Genomic DNA, 17106 nt, shown 5'->3' on the forward strand with positions numbered 1-17106 from the left:
ATTCCATCAAGGAAGCTGGTTGGTTACCTGGGGAGTCCTCCAAATCATAGACAGACACACAGACATATCAAAGAGAAGGACACACAGAAACACGCTCAAGGAGGCAGACAGGAAGGGCTACTGAAGGGATGATCTAGGAGAGAACCTTGGTCTCTGGAGATGGGTGCTCCAGGTGCTCCAGATAAGACCTTGAAGAAAACTGGATGGGGTGGGGGAGGAGTGGCCAACCACATGCTCATTATATCGTCCAGGTCTTGGCTCAGGCTCTGCCCACTTGCGGTAGCCTTTCTCTCCTCTGATCCCTTCCAAACGAACCCTCCCATGCTCTCAGGCTAGGCTGACAGCCACCTCCTGCACAGGGCTCTCCCTGCTTCTCCAGCCCCCACCCCCCAGTCTCTGCATTGAGCGTCAAAGCCTTGGTGTATTACTTAGTTCTAGTTCAGCTGTTGTTCACCAATACTTTGCGTCTGCTCCTTAAAAACGGGAGTTGTGGCTTTTCTTCTCTGCACGCCTCACCTCATACACTGCCCCTAATTGTGCAAACCACACTTCCACTTTTTTAAATGATGGCATGTTGATGAATTTTTAGAAAAATAAATATATGAGATATTTCTCATCAGTAGTTCCTAAAGTATGTTTCCAGGAGCACCAGTTCCATAGAATATTATGAGAGTTATTATGAGAAAAGAGGGTTCCATAGTCTTAATGTATTTGAGAAACACTAAGCTAAGTAAAGCCAAACAGGCTTATTTATTACAGGACATATCAGAGACTATGACATGCAAACAATTACTTTAGTAGTGTGCTGGCGCCAGCTCTGACCAGCTCAAGAGAGCTGATTCTATACATCTCTTCCCAACTCACATTCATTCATGCAACATAGGTAACTTGAAATTGGCCATAGTTGGAGTATTTACATAGTGAGAGCATTGTAGTATCAGCAAACACTACAAATCTGGGATTTCTTTTTTTCTTTTTTCAAAGAACTGTTTTACCTGCACGTACTGAATATCACTTCAAGAAGAGACTATGGCGTGCGGGTTTTCCTAATGTATTTGGCCATAACATTCCTCTCTCACCTTGTGGGAAGCATTTTGAAGGAAGTAGTATTCCACAGAACATCCTTTGGGGAAAGTTGTCCTATGCAAAAATACTTTAACTAAATACCAAGGGGAAAGAGTGAGAGGAACTTAGATTAATTGAGCATCTACTATGTGCCCAGCAAGATGTTTGTGCTTTATGTACATTATCTCATTTTAATTTTCACAATGACACTGGAAAGAGATATAAATAGTACCCACATTTTACAAATGGATAAACAAAAGATCAAAGAGTTTTCCCAACTTCACACGGCCAGGAAGTGGCAGCACAAAGCCTATCTCAGTCAGGGCTTATACTGTCTGATGGGGCAGTATTTGCGACAAGATTTAGGTAATAGTTTTAGACACGTTTCTTAAATGATGGGTAGACAGGTTATGAGCTGTATTTAGAACCTAGTCATCTAGAGTTGCCAGAGATACTTCTAGAAAAGAAGAGAAAAGTTACCCAAAATCTCAGCTGGCCCACACGTTGTCTTCTTCCTACTTATTATCGGCCGTGCACAGAATATCCCAGGTGGAAGTGATGGAGGCCAAGCCTGGGGGGATACTTTGGTGAGAGGGTTACAGAAAGCTTCTCTGGACTGCAGATAAAACAAGGGGAAGGACATTCCAGGTAGAGGGAACAGCATATGTGAAGGCCCAGAGGCAGAGCAGAGCTTGACTCAAAGAAGGCCAGTGGGGCTGAAGCAGAGTGAGAAAGGGGCAAAGGGAAGGAGATGATGTTGGGTCACTCAGCAAAGGTGAGGCCCTGAAGGCCTCATTATTCCAAGTGCAGTGTGAAGCTGCTGGAGGCTTTCAAGCTGACAGACATGCCAGATGTCCTGGGAAATACATTGGGACCCCAAAATCACACAGTCTTGTAAGCTAGGGAGCTCATCAGCTATCCCCCTCAGGCTGAGCACGATAAGGGGGCCAATGCACCTTTGCTGCAGCAAATTTTCTTCCTCTGTCATTAATTAATCAACTCAGTCCATCAGTACCTGCTTATATGCAAGCCATTCTTTTCCCAAACTCTGGGAATAGTGAGTAATACATACTAGATAAATCCCAAGGAACTTACATCTAGTGGAGGAAGCAAGCAATAAAATTAATCATTTAATATGAAATTGTGATAAGTTCTATATGGAAGATAAAAGTTATGAAGAGTGTGCAGGGAGGTGGGGAGAGGAGGAAGCCACATCAAATGAGACAGTCTGGGTAGGCTTCTCTGAGGAGCTGATATTTGAGCTGAAGCCTGTATGAAAAGAAGCCCCTGACCATGGGATACCTAGAGAGTGCTCCTGGTCAAGGAAAGAGCAAGTACAAAGGCAGCCTTGACTGGAGGGTCAGGGTGAAGTCCTTCCTGCTCAGCTCCAGAGATGGGCTTAATCTGGGCAAGATTATCAGACTGGGGTTAAAAAGCCTGAAGGACTATGAAGTAGGGCAGGAGCCCACATGACCATAGTCAAGTTACCAGGCCAGAGTCAATGCTGGAAGGGTTGCCATGCTGAGGAGCAGGCACCAGATACCCTGTCAGAGGATCCAGCGAGTCTCATCCTGTACCTCACTCATCTGGCCCTGCCCATAGACTAAATCCCGGAGGCCTGAATTTCCAAAAAGATGTTCAAACTTATTCAAGATATGCAGGTTTTAACAAAATTACATGAGACATCCATTTTGGCCGTTCAGATTTACTGGCAAGAGGGAAATTATGGGTAATACCCAGGAGTGTTGAATAGGCCTCTTGGCTTACAAGGAACTGAGATTCATTCAAGTGATAGCAAGTTAATGAGAGGGAGGGGGCATAAGCATTTATTTTGAGGACACTTGCACAATAATCCAGAGGAGAACAAGAAAGCCCTTGGGAAGCACAGGGACGCCAAAGAATCTTGCTTCCCTGTTAACACAGTTACTCGGCTCCTCTCTCTGTCTCCTTCAACCAGCTCCTCTTCCTCACTCCTAGTTTTTTCTCCCATAATACTTTGGCTGGCACATAGCTAACTGACCTCTCTTGTCCACTCTTTAGCTAATGAACCTTAGAGCTGTTTCCCATTGCTCACTGATAAATTCTTTCCTTGTTCCCAAAATCAATTCCCAAAAGAAGAAATCTGATTGGCTCAGACCATCTCTTCATACCAAGTGATTAGCCATCCTTGGCCCAGGTGTTCACTCCTGGGCCAATCAGCTGTAGCAAAACTCAGCAATGGAGCATGTGTGGTTTTCATAAAAATCCTGGCTGGCTGCACAACTATCACGGGTGTGTAAGGTGACCTGCTCATTCCACGTGCCTGGGACTTTCCAGGTTTTAAAACTGAAAGTCTCGTGTCCCAGGATCCTCCTCAGTTCTGGACAAACTGGGAAAGTTAGTCACCCTACAGTTGTAGGTGGGACAGTTCACTGTGGAGTTCTGGAAGGACTGATGGAGTGACGGACACCTTTGGCATCTCAGTGGTCGTTGGGGTTTGGGGGAATCAGCATTTTTATCCACTGACCGTGGGAGAGAAGATTGTTATGACCTTTCTGGGGGGATAATCTGGAAATATGTATAAAAAGTAAAAAAAAAAAAAAAATGTATATCTTTGACTTAGAAACACTTGCATAATTTAACCAAAATACTCAGCCCAGGGAGCAAAGATTCATTTGCAAAGCCATTCATTGAAGCATTATTTGTAAAAGTGAAATAATGGAAGTAACTTAAATAACTACCAGTAGAGAGTTAGTGAAATTAAACCAGAATGTATCCAATGAGTACTTCGCACCGTTAAAAATGATGAGGTAGCTTTGTAAATATTGACATGGAACTTTGCCATGAGATATTCTTAACAAGGAAAGGAGGTGATTAAATATTTATTATTACATGAATAATCGCATTTATGTAAAATGGGGGGGGGGTGCATCTAAAAATGTTGTGGAAATATCCCAGGGTGAGATTGCAGATGACATTCATCTTTAAACTGTTTTGATTTTTCTGAATGTTTTGCAATGAGTAGTCTTTCCATATTTGGATTTTTTCCCATTTTTTTAAAGACAAAAAACTCCTGGTCCAAAAAACCTGATGAAATAGTGTTTTCATTCAAAAGATGTTTTTATTTTCCAATTTTGTTCTGGTCCATTAATTTTAGAACACATAAGGGTTTGACTCAAGTTCCAACTGATCCACTCGGGTTTGGTTTTGTTTAAAAACAAAAACAGCGTTGACTCCATCTGAATTACATTTATAGAAAATTAATACTGGGGTTTGGTTTAGGATTCGGCCAGTTAAGCAGTTGGTTCCTATTCTTGGTTCATGGTTTGATGCAGTTCAAGTTCATTCCTCAGAATTCCCACAATAACTCTAAATAGTTGGAATGAAGGCAGAGAGGTTTGGAACCTGAATTATCCAGAAAATTGCTGTGTCTCTGAGCCTGGAAGGGCCTGCAAACATCCATTCCCCCAGGGCACAGAACAAAGCGACAGCTGGGACATTTCCAGAAGGCCTGTTGACCCTGACCATGGTGTGGCCAGAGCAGCACTGCCCTGGGACCTTGGCTCCACTGCAGCTCTTAACCTCTGCTTGCTCTCACGAGACAGGGGCCAGCCCCACGGCGCAGCAGGGCTTAGGGGCTTCCCTCTTCCATGCCAGGCCCAGGCATGGTCACCCAAGGCAGCTTGATTTGGTCTGTGCAATCCTTCGTAGAATTCCTGCAGCATGAGGTAATCGTTCAGCCAAAGCTGCCATGCCAAAAAATGGCTTGCTTAAGGACAGTGTGAGTGGTGACCGGAGCTCATCACCAACAAAACATGCATTTTGCTCCTTTTTAATGTCTTTAAAGTTGTGCCCCCTGGCTGTGTGGAGGACTTGGTAAGGAGAAGGTGAAGGAGATGTAAAGATGAAAGGGAGGCAAGCGTGATGAAAGTCAGTTCCTGCTTTAGACAAGTGCTTCTGTGAAGTGAGCTGGGGCAGTACACTCACCCCAGCCACCAGACACGGTCCCCAAAGAGCCCTGGAGGACCCTACTCCTTGATGCTTTCCTAGAGACCATCTAAGCCTCAGCTGGGATGGTTTTACAGCTGTGGTCTGCAATCACTAGGTGGGTACCTCAGTTTCCTCATTTGTGAACAAGAAGAGGAAACGCGTGCCTCCCTCCCAGGGTTGTCATGAATATTAAATGAAATAATCTTTCTGAAATTGCCTACTGCACAGCCTGCCACCAGTGGTGTCCTAAGGGCAGTAGGAATGATATGCCTGGGGTGCAGGTTAAAAGGGGCTGCATCACATGTAGATAATTTTAAGAACATTATAAAGTTCACTAAAATCCATTGTTTATGATCTGCACACATCAACTTTTCTAAATAACGTCAGTAATAAATACCCTTCATCATTTATGTTGACCCCTCCAACCATCCCTGAGCTGGACACACCATTGCCTGCCACTGACTGCACACTCATCAATGATAGATTCTGCTCTTGTCTTATTAAATGTTATGTGATGATAACACATAATCTGATGCTCTGCACACAGATGAGAAACAATGTGGTTTCTCATCTGTGTGCAGGTACTGGCAGTTTACCTCCTTATTCTCACACTGACCCTACAATATAGGTACAGTTGTGCCCATTTTACAGATGAGGAGACAGAGGCTTGGGCAGGTAAAGTGTCCAGGGGCATTTATGAAAATTAGATACAGTGCCCCCAAGCCCCTTTCCCACCAGTCCAGGGCTTAAAGCATTACCTCCAGAGGTTCTCAGGAGGGAGAGAACAGACCAAGCCATTAGTGCTTGGAGCTCATCGGTAGAGAGAGGAGACAGGGAAACACCCCTAATTCATACTGGGCACTCCCACTTCTTATCATATTTGGGCCTTCTAGAAGCTTCTAGAAACAGGTACTACCTTCAGTTCACAGGAAAGGACACCACATCTCAAGAAGATAAAGTTTACTTACCTGGAGGCACAAGGACAAATAAGAGCCAGAGCCTAAAAGCTAACGCTGGTCACTTTGAGACTAACGCCCCTCACCTCCCTCTTTTCGAAGTGGCCTTGAGCAGAGGAATGGTTTGACAGCACAGCTGACTGGGAAGGGAGTGAAGATTTGAGCTTCTGAATAAGGGGTGCTTGGGAAAAGGAATGCTGAGTCCCATGCTTCTCAGAATCACTGGTGGTTCCAAGTTGAGGTCGAGGGGTGAAAGAGATGACTCAAGTATTCTCCATATGGCCTGGGTTTTTCCTGACTTACGCTAACACGAGTCCCTGATCAGTTGTGCAGCAAGTGCCCATGGCTCCTGGGGAGGCGAAGGAACGCGTCTGCGTCCGCTCACTGATTCTAAGCTTGCATCACTGGAGAGGGGCTGGGGCTGGGAATCATCATTCATTGGTTCATTTATTACCCATCATGAGTTTTTATCAATATTATTATTTTTATTATTATAGTAATATATGCTCATGTTAAAAATTCAAAAGAGGGCTTCCCTGGTGGCGCAGTGGTTGAGAGTCCGCCTGCCGATGCAGGGGACACGGGTTCGTGCCCCGATCCCGGAGGATCCCACATGCCGCGGAGCGGCTGGGCCCGTGAGCCATGGCCGCGGGGCCTGTGTGTCCGGAGCCTGTGCTCCGCAACGGGAGAGGCCACGGCAGTGAGAGGCCCGTGTACAGCAAAAAAAAAAAAAAAAAATTCAAAAGATGCTGAAGGGAAGACAGAAAAAATCAAAAGTCATAGAAACAGATCATCTTAAAGGAAGAGTGACATTCAAATATGGGTGGGATGACATAGGAGGCAACAGGAGGAAGCTGGTCTCTTAGAAGTGAGTCAGGGAGGCCTTGAGCGTCCAGCCCTCCAGGGAATGACAAGGGCCAGGGAGGAAGGTGAGGGGCCATTAGAGTTGAGGAGAGTGATTTTGGAGCAAAGAGAAGAGAGAGCAGGTCTGGAACAAGATGCAGGGCTCTCCTGGAGGGAGGGCAAGAGCAGAGCACAGGGCGCCGATGAGAAAGACTGGTCAGAGGCCAAAGGGGGGCCTCAGCACCAGAGGGCTCTACATCAGTGAAGTGAACCTCAGTTTGCTGCAGGTGAATTCCTTCTTTGTCTCCCTCCTCAGATCCTCCATCTGCCCCTCAGTTGCCCCCTCTCTCCCCCTTAGTCTCTTTTTTCTGCCCCTCGGTCTTCCCCTTCTGCCAGAAGAATTCCCTTTAACATTTCTTTTCATGCAGATCTGCTGGCAGTGAATCATCTCAGCTTTTGTTGATGTGTACAAGTCTTAATTTTGCCTTAATTTTTTAAAGATATTTTGGGGAATACAGAATCCAAATTTGACTCTCTTCTGTTTCAGCACTTTAAAAACATTGTTCCATTTTTCTTCTGGCCCATATGGTTTCTGTTGAGAAGTCCACTATCATTCTTGTCTTTGTTCCTCTGTACTTAAGGTGTCTTTTTTCTCTGGCTGCTTTTATTTATTTATTTTTAATTTTTTTAAATTGAAGTATAGTTGATTTACAAAAGGGCTTGTGTCATGTCAACTTGGGTCTCATGTCCTATCCTGAAGCTGGAGTTGGGATCACCTAAGCATTAGACCACATCCCTTCCAGGGTGGCTGCTGTCCAAGGCTTGGGCTGCTTGGGGAAAATCTGCAGGATCCCCAAAGAACATGTATGCCTTTGGATTTCACAGATTTTACCTAAGCCTAAGACTCTCATAATCTCCATGGTCAGTCCCCAAGTTAACCCTGAAAGTTGCCCAAAGGAGGGAAGAGCCAAGCCTGTTTTTAAAAGGTGAAGCATCTGAAAGCCTTGGAATTCAGAGGTCTTCTATGACATTTCAGGCAGAAATTTTTAATTATCAGAAAGATCCCTTATTCTAGGGATCAGAGAACCTGAGTTCTGGGCCTGAGATTCATTGCACAGTGTTGAGAAAATACTTCCCATCTGTGGTCTCCAGTTTCTCTGTCTAAAACAGATTGGGCTAGATAACCTGTAAGTGCCCTTCCATTTACGACATCCCAAAGAATTCTATGTGCTGCGCCCTATCTCAAGGTGCTTAAAATCCTAGAATTGAAGTGAAGGGTGGACTGTCCTTCTGATATCCCACTAAGATATTCTGTTTCTTGCAAATGTGCTTATATAGAACTCTAAAGAAGCCTTGTAGATTAAAAACAAAAATCCCACCTTGGACTTCACAACTGAAACAGCTCTTAGAATCTTAGAACTTTATCCTGATGTGAATCTTATATATATTTTCAGTCTTTCCTCATCGTTTGAAAATTGAGGAAATTTTCCCAAGAGGGGAGGTGATTTGTCCGAGGTGATACAGTGAGTCCATGGTTGAACCTAACCCTGCCTTCCCCGCAGCATACACCCTGAATCCCACAAGGCTGTTTCTTCACCACCCCCTCTCCCCTTTGGCACCACCTCCTGTCTCTGCAAGCTCTGCTGTCTCTTCAGTGGAACATTCCTGCACAGAGGGGATTAAAAGAGCAGGGGTGGAATGCTAAATCTCCCTGCCCATTGGCAATAGCCTCTCTCCTGAACTGAGCCCAGCAGGCCTTGGCTCAGGGGAAGCCAGCAGCCCTGGGTTATCAGAACCAGCGTCAATCCACGTGCCATGAGCTGTCCATGCACTGTTTTCTGTCAGGTAAAGCCCCCAAAACAAGTGCTCTTAGGTGGGGTCACTGCTGAGTTTGGGTGTTGTCTGGAGCCTTTCTGGGCCAACTCTGTCCATGTACCTTGCCAAGCTCAGTGGAGCCATGGGAGACCCTGGGCCAAGCTTTGTGTGAAGCCAGGCCAAGTTTCAGAGTGTCCAGAGCCAATGCTCAACGTCTGGTTCAGTGGAGAAAGTAAGAGGTCCAGATGCTTGTCTCCAGTCAACTTCTTTTTGGCTTTCTGACCTTGGACCTAGAGGACATGTTGGAGCCTCATGACCTGTGTGTATAAAATGGAGACAGTGTCACCTCTCCATTCTGGAGCACCTTATCCAGTTTCTCCCATCTTATGCACTGGGTACTTGCAGAAGTCTGAGGTCCCATATCTACCTTACATACAGAGAGGATAAATAATATTTACTCTCTAGTTGGCTCTCAATCACCCATTAAAGAGTGGTATTAAGGGTGTGGATGCACTAAAATTCTTCCAATAACAATGAGTATTTCCAAACCCATTCACTAATGACCTAAAATGATCCAGAGCTTTGCTAAGTACTAAAGATAACAGAACTAACAATGCACCATCATTGCCTTCAAGGGACTTTTAATGATGAAGAAAAACAAACAAGGATTACTATTATTTATAAACCACTGGCTTCTAAGGAGAGTAGGTCCCACAGATAGAAGGACTTTGCTGAGTACTTAGGTCTGGAATATCTGGGATAAGACCGATTTGCTCTATGGAAGAAAGAGTGAGAGATATTAGGGAAAGGATGAAGAGATGGGGAACAGAGTACATACACACTGGCAAAATCGTGTCCTGTGTAGTAAGAGTAAGTGAGAAGCCCTAGTTAGCAACTCAGCCAAAGCAACAGGGAGAAAAACCATGTTAAGTGGAAATTTATGAAGTTACATGATGTCAAATTCCCTTTAGACTCCTCCCGCCCAGAAGTCTGCAGTAAAATCTTCCATGTCGGTTTTTTTTTTTTTTTCTGAGTAATATTAAGAGGTGCCAAGTCCCATGTTCTAGAGGGCATGAGGCCAGGACAGGATATCCATTGCTACAATAATGGTGTGTAACAAACAACCCCCAAACTTCAATATATAATAGTAATTCTTTATTGCTTACGAATCTGGGGTCAGCTGGGGTTAGCTAAGAGGCTCTTCTGATCTTGACTGCTCTTGCTCACATTTCTGGGGTCAGCTAGGTGTGAAGGAGAGCCTTGACTGCGTGACTAGGGCACCTTGGCTCTGCTGCACATATCTCTCTTGCTGCAGCAGGCTAGCTCAGGCATGTTCTCATGGTGATGGCAGAGTTATAAGAGCTCAAGTGCAAGTGCTTCTTCAAGTCTCTACTTGCTTCAACTTTCTGAACATCCCACTGGCCAGAGTAAGTCAGATGAGATGACGAAACTCAGAATCAAGGAGTGGAAAATATACTTTGCCTGTTAATGGACAGTGATTGACAGCATTCAAGGTGGTGGCTGTTCTTTCAGCCTGAGGACTACTTGAGGAGCAGTGTCCCCACCTGACCCTCTGTGGATATGTGGCATAAGCAAGAAATAAGCTTTCTTTGTTTTAAGCTATGAGATTTGGGGGTTTTGTTACTGCAGTAAACCTAGCAATCCTAGCCTACATTACTGGTATAACCATCTTATATTGATTGCTTATAACGTGCCAGGTACCATGGTAAGAACTCTATGTACATTTGGGTATTTATTCATTCCACAAACACTGACTGTCTCTTTCATGTCTAAGACTGAACTCACTTCATCCTCAGAACAGTCCAACAAGGTAGATACTACTATCTCAATGTTACAGGTAAAGAAACTGAAGCTCAAATTGCTTAAATAATTTGTCCAAAGTCATACAGCCAGTAAATGGCAGAGCAGGATTTAAACACAGGTCTGTTGGATTCCAAGGATCAAGCTCTTAGCTACTCTATCCTACTATTTTTCAATCAATGCCCCTTCCTGGGGACTGTCACAGGAAAAGTAACTTGCCATTAGAAATGGATTTGAATATGGTGGACCACTTAGTTCAGGGCATCTAAAGCAGGAAAGAGTCTTCTACTTGGTCGGGCTCCCTCACACATGTTTGATCCACACCCTAGTCCCACTTAATGTCCATGGCTTTTAACACCAGCTTGAGTGGCAGTGCACCTGGCATCCCCACCAGTGAGTTCTGTTTCCCCAGACAGAGATTTTCTTTCCCCAATGTCACATCTTACAGCCAAGCTGCAAGGAGACATGTCGCTAAATGTTGGCTTGGCAGCCAGGAGCCTGCTGAGCCATGGGCCAGGCTCTAACCACACCTCATCCAGGGGAGGGTTGAATCAGTGCAAAGAGAGAAGGTACAAGCCTTAAGCCAAACCGTGATGGGAAGGGGAAGTAGAGAAGAGAGAATGGAGCAGGCCTGACAATCCCTCTCCTTACCTTTCCCCTTAAGAGAGAAAAGAGAGGAGATAGAAAGATTAAGTCGAGAGTGAGGAAGGTGGGAAGAGCAGTTTTCACCCACTCAGGACAGGAATTCATTCATCCTTTCATCCAGGAGGCGTTTATTCAGCATCTACTCTGTGTCAGTCATGATGCTGGGGACTGGAAAATATCAGACAGTTAAATCATGGTCCCCATTTAGAGGAGATCACAGATTGGTAGGAGAGACAGATTTGTAAACAAGTTAAAAGATGTTTATTGTACTCCCTTCTCTGAAATCCACTGAAAACAACACAAAGAATAAAAATAATAAAGACAATTCCATCTTCAATGAAACTAGGAAATCACTATGGGGCTGAGATGATTTAACTCCTTATCAGAGTTCATTCTTGTCTTTCTATAATAGAGAGGAGTAGGTAGGGAACAGCTGCCCAGGCAGGGGCCACATTTCTCAGCCTCCCCTTTGCATATCATTGAGCCATGTGACTAGTTCTCATAGTTGGAACATGAACAGAAGTTATCTGGGCCACTTCTGGGCCAAGGTGGTTAAGAGATGGTGGGTGTACCTTTCCCCTCCTCCTCTTCCTCCTTCTTCTGCCTCCTCCAACTTGCTAGAGAGCAGAGGAGTAGAGGTGTGGGTGGGCCAATGAAACGTGAGGTTCTTTGTAGTGACTCAGTTCCACAAGGTGGGAGGGCAAGAGAGACAGGGCCAAAGGAGGCACTATGTAGGTAGCTAGCATGATTTTTTCAGCCTTGACTCCCATTCCTTAAATGTCTTTGAGGTGAGGTAGAAGAGAGAGGGAAGCAACAATCAGACTTGAAGCTGATCACCAGAAGAGATACACATAAATGTTAAATGACCAGTCAGAGGGCCAATGAACTATGGGTCTTCCTTGTGACCCACACTGACTTCGCCCCTGGGGGAATGCTTGGAAACCCAGGCAGAGCATATTTGGTAACAGATTCTGAGACAAGAAACTCACGGGGAATCTGCTGGCAGCCCTAGCTTACTGCCTTATCCCACCCCATTACATCCCTTAGAAAATAACAGACCAGAGTAAAATATTTCCAAAGTAAAACTTCATATATGCAGACAGGATCTAATATGGAGTGACAAAAATTGAAAATAATAATAAAACTCTCTAATAGAGGGAAAAAATAGCATCAGCAAGATGTGGAATTTATTCGGTTGAGAGCAGAGCCAGTAATATAGAGAGTAGAGATTTTCTTAAAAATAGAAGAAAAGGGAAAATAGTAAAAACAATGAAATAAGATAGAAGGCAATACTTACGAAATACAAAGGGTATTCACATATGCATGCTGGGCATTCCTGAAGAAAAGAACAGAACAATGGGACGAATATATTCAAAAATAATATAGAAGAAAATTTTTTCTGAATTAACGAAATGCCTGAATCTACAGAATTAAAAAAAAAATAGCCTCAATATATTATGGAACTTTGATGGACAATATTCAGATAGTAAAATCAGGATATATTCTTAAGAAAAAATCAGGCTGACCTGCAACTTTGTCCTTTAATGCCAAAAGACATGGTAGCAATGGGCACAAAATTCTGAAGGTAATGAGTGTGTTCTCAAATTTGTTAGCCAGTCTGGTTGTCTTTCATGTATAAAAGTAGTGGAAAGACATTCACCAACACAGAGACTCAGAGAAGATAGGACACAGCCCTCATAAGTTCATGGTGGATGTGGGAGGAATAGGGGACTTGATAATGAAAGTTAGTCTCCCAAAAGATATATCAAAATTACCAATTTAGGGAAGGAGAAACTATGAAATTCATGAGTTGGTGGTAAACATTATCCTCATTTAAATATAGAACTAAGGCTAAACAGCTGTGGGGATTATGGTTACAGAACAGAATGTAAATGTCCTAAACCACAGCCGTGTATAAAAAGAAATCACTTAACCAACAACAATGGCAGCGGAAGGGATGTAGGGAGATGTATATATGCCTTGACTTTTACATCTTACATGGTGGAGAATCTGTGAATTGGATATGGAATAAAATTGATAAATCAAGAGATAAATGTTTAGGTATACTGTTTAAAGCTGTAAGAGTGACCACCTCAAGGACTAAAAACAAACTATAAACCTTCCAAACCATTAGAAGAAGATAATGGGGGGAAAAGGAACCTCATAAATGAAATGAGAGAGAGAAAGAAGGAGGTGGGGAGGAAGAGGGAGAGGGGAGAGGGAGGGAGGGAGGAAGGAAAGAAGGAAGGGAAGGGAAGGGAAAGGAAGGGAAGGGAAGGGAAGAGGGAGGGAGGAAAGAAGGGAGGGAGGAAGGAAGGAACCTCATATAGCAAAATACAGAAAATGAAGTAAACATTTTTTTAATAAAATAAAATGACAGATTTTAGGCCAAACATTGATAGTGCATTAATATAAACAGAATGTGCTTTTCTACAGATATAAAGATGTCCAACAAGGGAAAAGTACAAATTACATAACAATAGCTTTATATGACCCATTTTGGATCAAACAACTAACTCTACATACCCACATCCTCATATATGCTTACTTATACGTAGAAATTTCCGGAAACCTTCCAAAGCAATTGCTAATAATGATTAGCTTTGGGGGATGGTGCTGGAAAGATTAGAGGAGGAGAGAGATTTTATTCTTCACTTTATACAGAAAACGTGTTACATCTATATTTTAATATGTAACTTAAATATCAAGGAAGTATAATACAATATGAAAAATGCCATAGTGGCAGAACGTACAAAGGGCTTTGGAAGGTGACAGGAGGGAAGAGCTAATTATGCCTGAAGGCGTTAGAAAAGGCTTCAGAAAGTAGATGACATGCGACCTGAGCCTTAAAGAATGACTGTCATTTTTTGAAGTACAGATCAAGCAAACAAGGCAGAAGCAACAGAGGCAGAAAAGTACATGTATTTTTCACAAATGATGAGCATTCCTGGGGTGATGGGAGCACGTGGCGTATGTGCGTCCTGGAAGCTTGGGTCCACTCCTCCCTGGGACTGAATGCAGGCTAATTGACAAGCCGTGCAGAAGTCTGAGAAGGATGCAACAGAAAGAAGAGGATGTTTCTAGGGGAAGGACCAAGGCTGGCCGTCCTCTGAGCGTCAGCAGGAGAGCAGGCAAGCAGAGGTGGATTCTCAGGGCCCCTTGCACTCCCACTCAGCTCAGCCTGGTTTCCCTGCCCCCACGCCCACCCCCAATCCCCCCCTCAGGAGCAGGCAGGAGGTGTTGGCAGCAGTTTCTGAGTGGAAGGACCTACCAGCTTGTGTGTTTGGTTGGTACTCTTTTGGTTACATGTCTATTTCGTTCTTTTCTCCATGCAGACCAGCTTTTTATTATTTTTATTTATTTATTTATTTGCTTTTCTGTACCAAATGGCAAAAAAAATGACCACTCCAGCTCAAGGGTAACATCACATCCCTGCTGCAGGGCTGCCAATCATCCCACTAGTTTTGCTGTTTTTGTTCCAAATTCTCAAGCAAGACCATCTGACTGGCTAGCATGAGTCAAGGGTCCAATATGGTCCAGTCGGCTCTAGTCAAGGGTCTGAAGTCTAGGGAATAGAAATATGGCCCCAGGAGCCCACTTTATGCACACAGGTGATGGGCAGTTTTTGGAGAATGTAGTGAAGGTCTAAAGATGTCTTATAGACTCTGGCCCTATTGGTGGGCATGGTAACAGGTGGCTGTGTCCCTTCCATTTGTCCCTCTCTCTCTGACCCAGGCTCCACTTGTACTTAGCACCCCCTTTCCCCTCTCAGACCTGAGGCTGGCTCACAGCATTCTGGGGGCAGCTTAAGCCAAGCGTTCTTCCCCGTAACTGCCTTCTTTCCTCTTTTCCCTCAGGCCGAAAGTGCTCCTCCAAAGTCTTCCTGTCCCCATCTCCACCATCACTGGCTTCACTGAGACGCCCCAGATTGTGTCAGGGTAGATGTAAAAATGCTCACACTTTCCCAGAATACAAAAATCGATTTGCTTTCTGTTAAGTGTGACCTTTCCTAAACCTTACCAGACACACGAGCACCTGGTTTCCTTTTACATCCTCCTGGAAGAGATTACAAGTGCCAGTGGCCAGTCATTCCTGTATTCACCCCAAAGGGAAGCTCTTACACACAGTTAACCGGTAGCTCAAGAGGGTCGCTAGCTGCCTTCGGCTCAGCCTTCATGGGTGGCATCCGCCTGGCCGGTCTGATAAGCACAGCAGTCCTGGCAAGGATTTTCTTCTTGATTTTGAATCAAGCCATGTTGATGTTTCACAGGGTCCAGGGCATAGACGTGGGAGCTTCCCCCCAGCCCCCCACCAGCAAGGTCCCAGTGGTCCATCTCTGTGAGACTGCAGGAGGGGAAAGGGAAGTTCTGGAAGAGAAACAAGAGGTGAGCAGCCATGACTGAGAAACAAAGCTTTAAGGAGGGGGTTATTCCACCAAGGCATCACTCCCTCTTCATCACCATTTTGGCTTCCCCTGCAGCCTGAGCCCACATCCTCCTCATCCTGGGAGGCTCACATTCAATGCCACCTCCTCTTTCCTGCTAGTCCAGCTTCTGTGTCTGGAGTGTGGTACCTGTGGGCCTCTCTGTCTTCTTCGGAGAGAACAAGTGCATGAACCCTCGACACCCCAGGTGGACAGAGGAAACGAAGGCACAGTGGCCTCCGCTCTGAAATCAGAACTCTCTCTAGTGCCCTTCCCTGATAGTCTTTAACTTCTCACTCCCTGCCTTCCTAGGAGTACCTGATCTGCCTTCTGCCTGCTAGAGCTCTCACCTGGTAGAGGGATGCAGGGCAGGTAGAGAATTACCTTCCCAGCGCGCCGTATCTCCTGCTGGACATGCTGGGGGCAGTGCAGAAAGTGAATCAAGGGCATTGGGAGTTGGAAGGGGGCTCGTTGTGAGTGCAGGAAAATGGGTGACACTGCTGCTGTCTATGTAAGTGGCCCAAATCCAAATAAGGTCATAACAACTGTCTCCCGTTCATCTGAGCCTCAGGAATCCAGGAAGCCCAGAGCAGTGAGAAGGCGGTCAGGAAGGAGGCTGGACCAGACAGTCCAGCTGTCTCATCAACTTGCTTGGTGACCTTGGGCAAGTGACATTCTCTGAGCTACAGTTTTCTCATCTGTAAAAAAGAGCTAAGAACAGTTGGTACTCAATAAAAAGTAGCTGCTATAATTTTTGTTATTTAGAAAACAGAGAAAGCAGGTATGAATTCCAATTCCTATTTGTGCCAGGGGATGCCCTGGAACAAACTCAGAACCAGGTGGCCTCTGGGCCTTTGGGGTGGGAGTAGATCTCAGAGCAAAGGTCACAGTCAGAATGAATGGCTTCCTATATAGTAGCAGTGGTGCTCATGATGTCCTGCGAAATGGGAATCAGTATTCCTGTTTTACAGATGCAGCAACTGAGACTCCAAGTAGTTCAGTCACCCAGTCACCCAACTATTAGGTGGTAAAACTGGGATCTGAACCAGGTCTGTCCGGCTCCAACGCCCAGAGGCCGTTCACTTTCCAGCCTCACCCCATCCCCCCACTAACACTTACACTAACACCCAACGAGGGTGCTTTGGCCACTTCCCTAGACTGGACTTTTCAGCCGCCAATCTAAGCAGAGACCCTCCCTTCCCTAACCCATCTCTATGATCTTGTACTCCACCCCCATCCCCACTACCCCTAGCCCTACCAAAAGCTAGAGGAGGAAAGAAAAATAATTTTCTTAGTGCCCATTATTTGCTGGGTGTTCCCACCACTAATCCTAAAAGATATGTTCTTATTACCATTTTACAGTTAAGGGGACTAAGGCTTGGGTGCTTAGGTCAGCTGCCTAAGGCCCGTGCTAACACTTGGAAGAGCAAGGATTCAAAGCTGGCTTTGCTCACTCCCTGGCTGTTGTCCAAGACGGCCTCTCACAGGACACCAGCCCAGGTATTTTACCTGCCAAGGGCTGTCTCAGTACAACCCCAGGACTGAAAACACAGCCCAGCACTGGAGGCA

At 45.0% G+C, this 17106-nt stretch overlaps 1 protein-coding gene across 1 annotated transcript in view; it reads left to right on the plus strand.

Annotated features, from left to right (window-relative positions):
• Positions 1-17106, plus strand: part of SYN3 (synapsin III) — a 454719-nt gene that overhangs the window by 293073 nt on the left and 144540 nt on the right. The gene's annotated exons all lie outside the window — the stretch shown is intronic.

The sequence above is a fragment of the Mesoplodon densirostris genome, chromosome 11 (assembly GCF_025265405.1).
Source record: "Mesoplodon densirostris isolate mMesDen1 chromosome 11, mMesDen1 primary haplotype, whole genome shotgun sequence".
NCBI classification, from domain to species: Eukaryota; Metazoa; Chordata; class Mammalia; order Artiodactyla; family Ziphiidae; genus Mesoplodon; species Mesoplodon densirostris.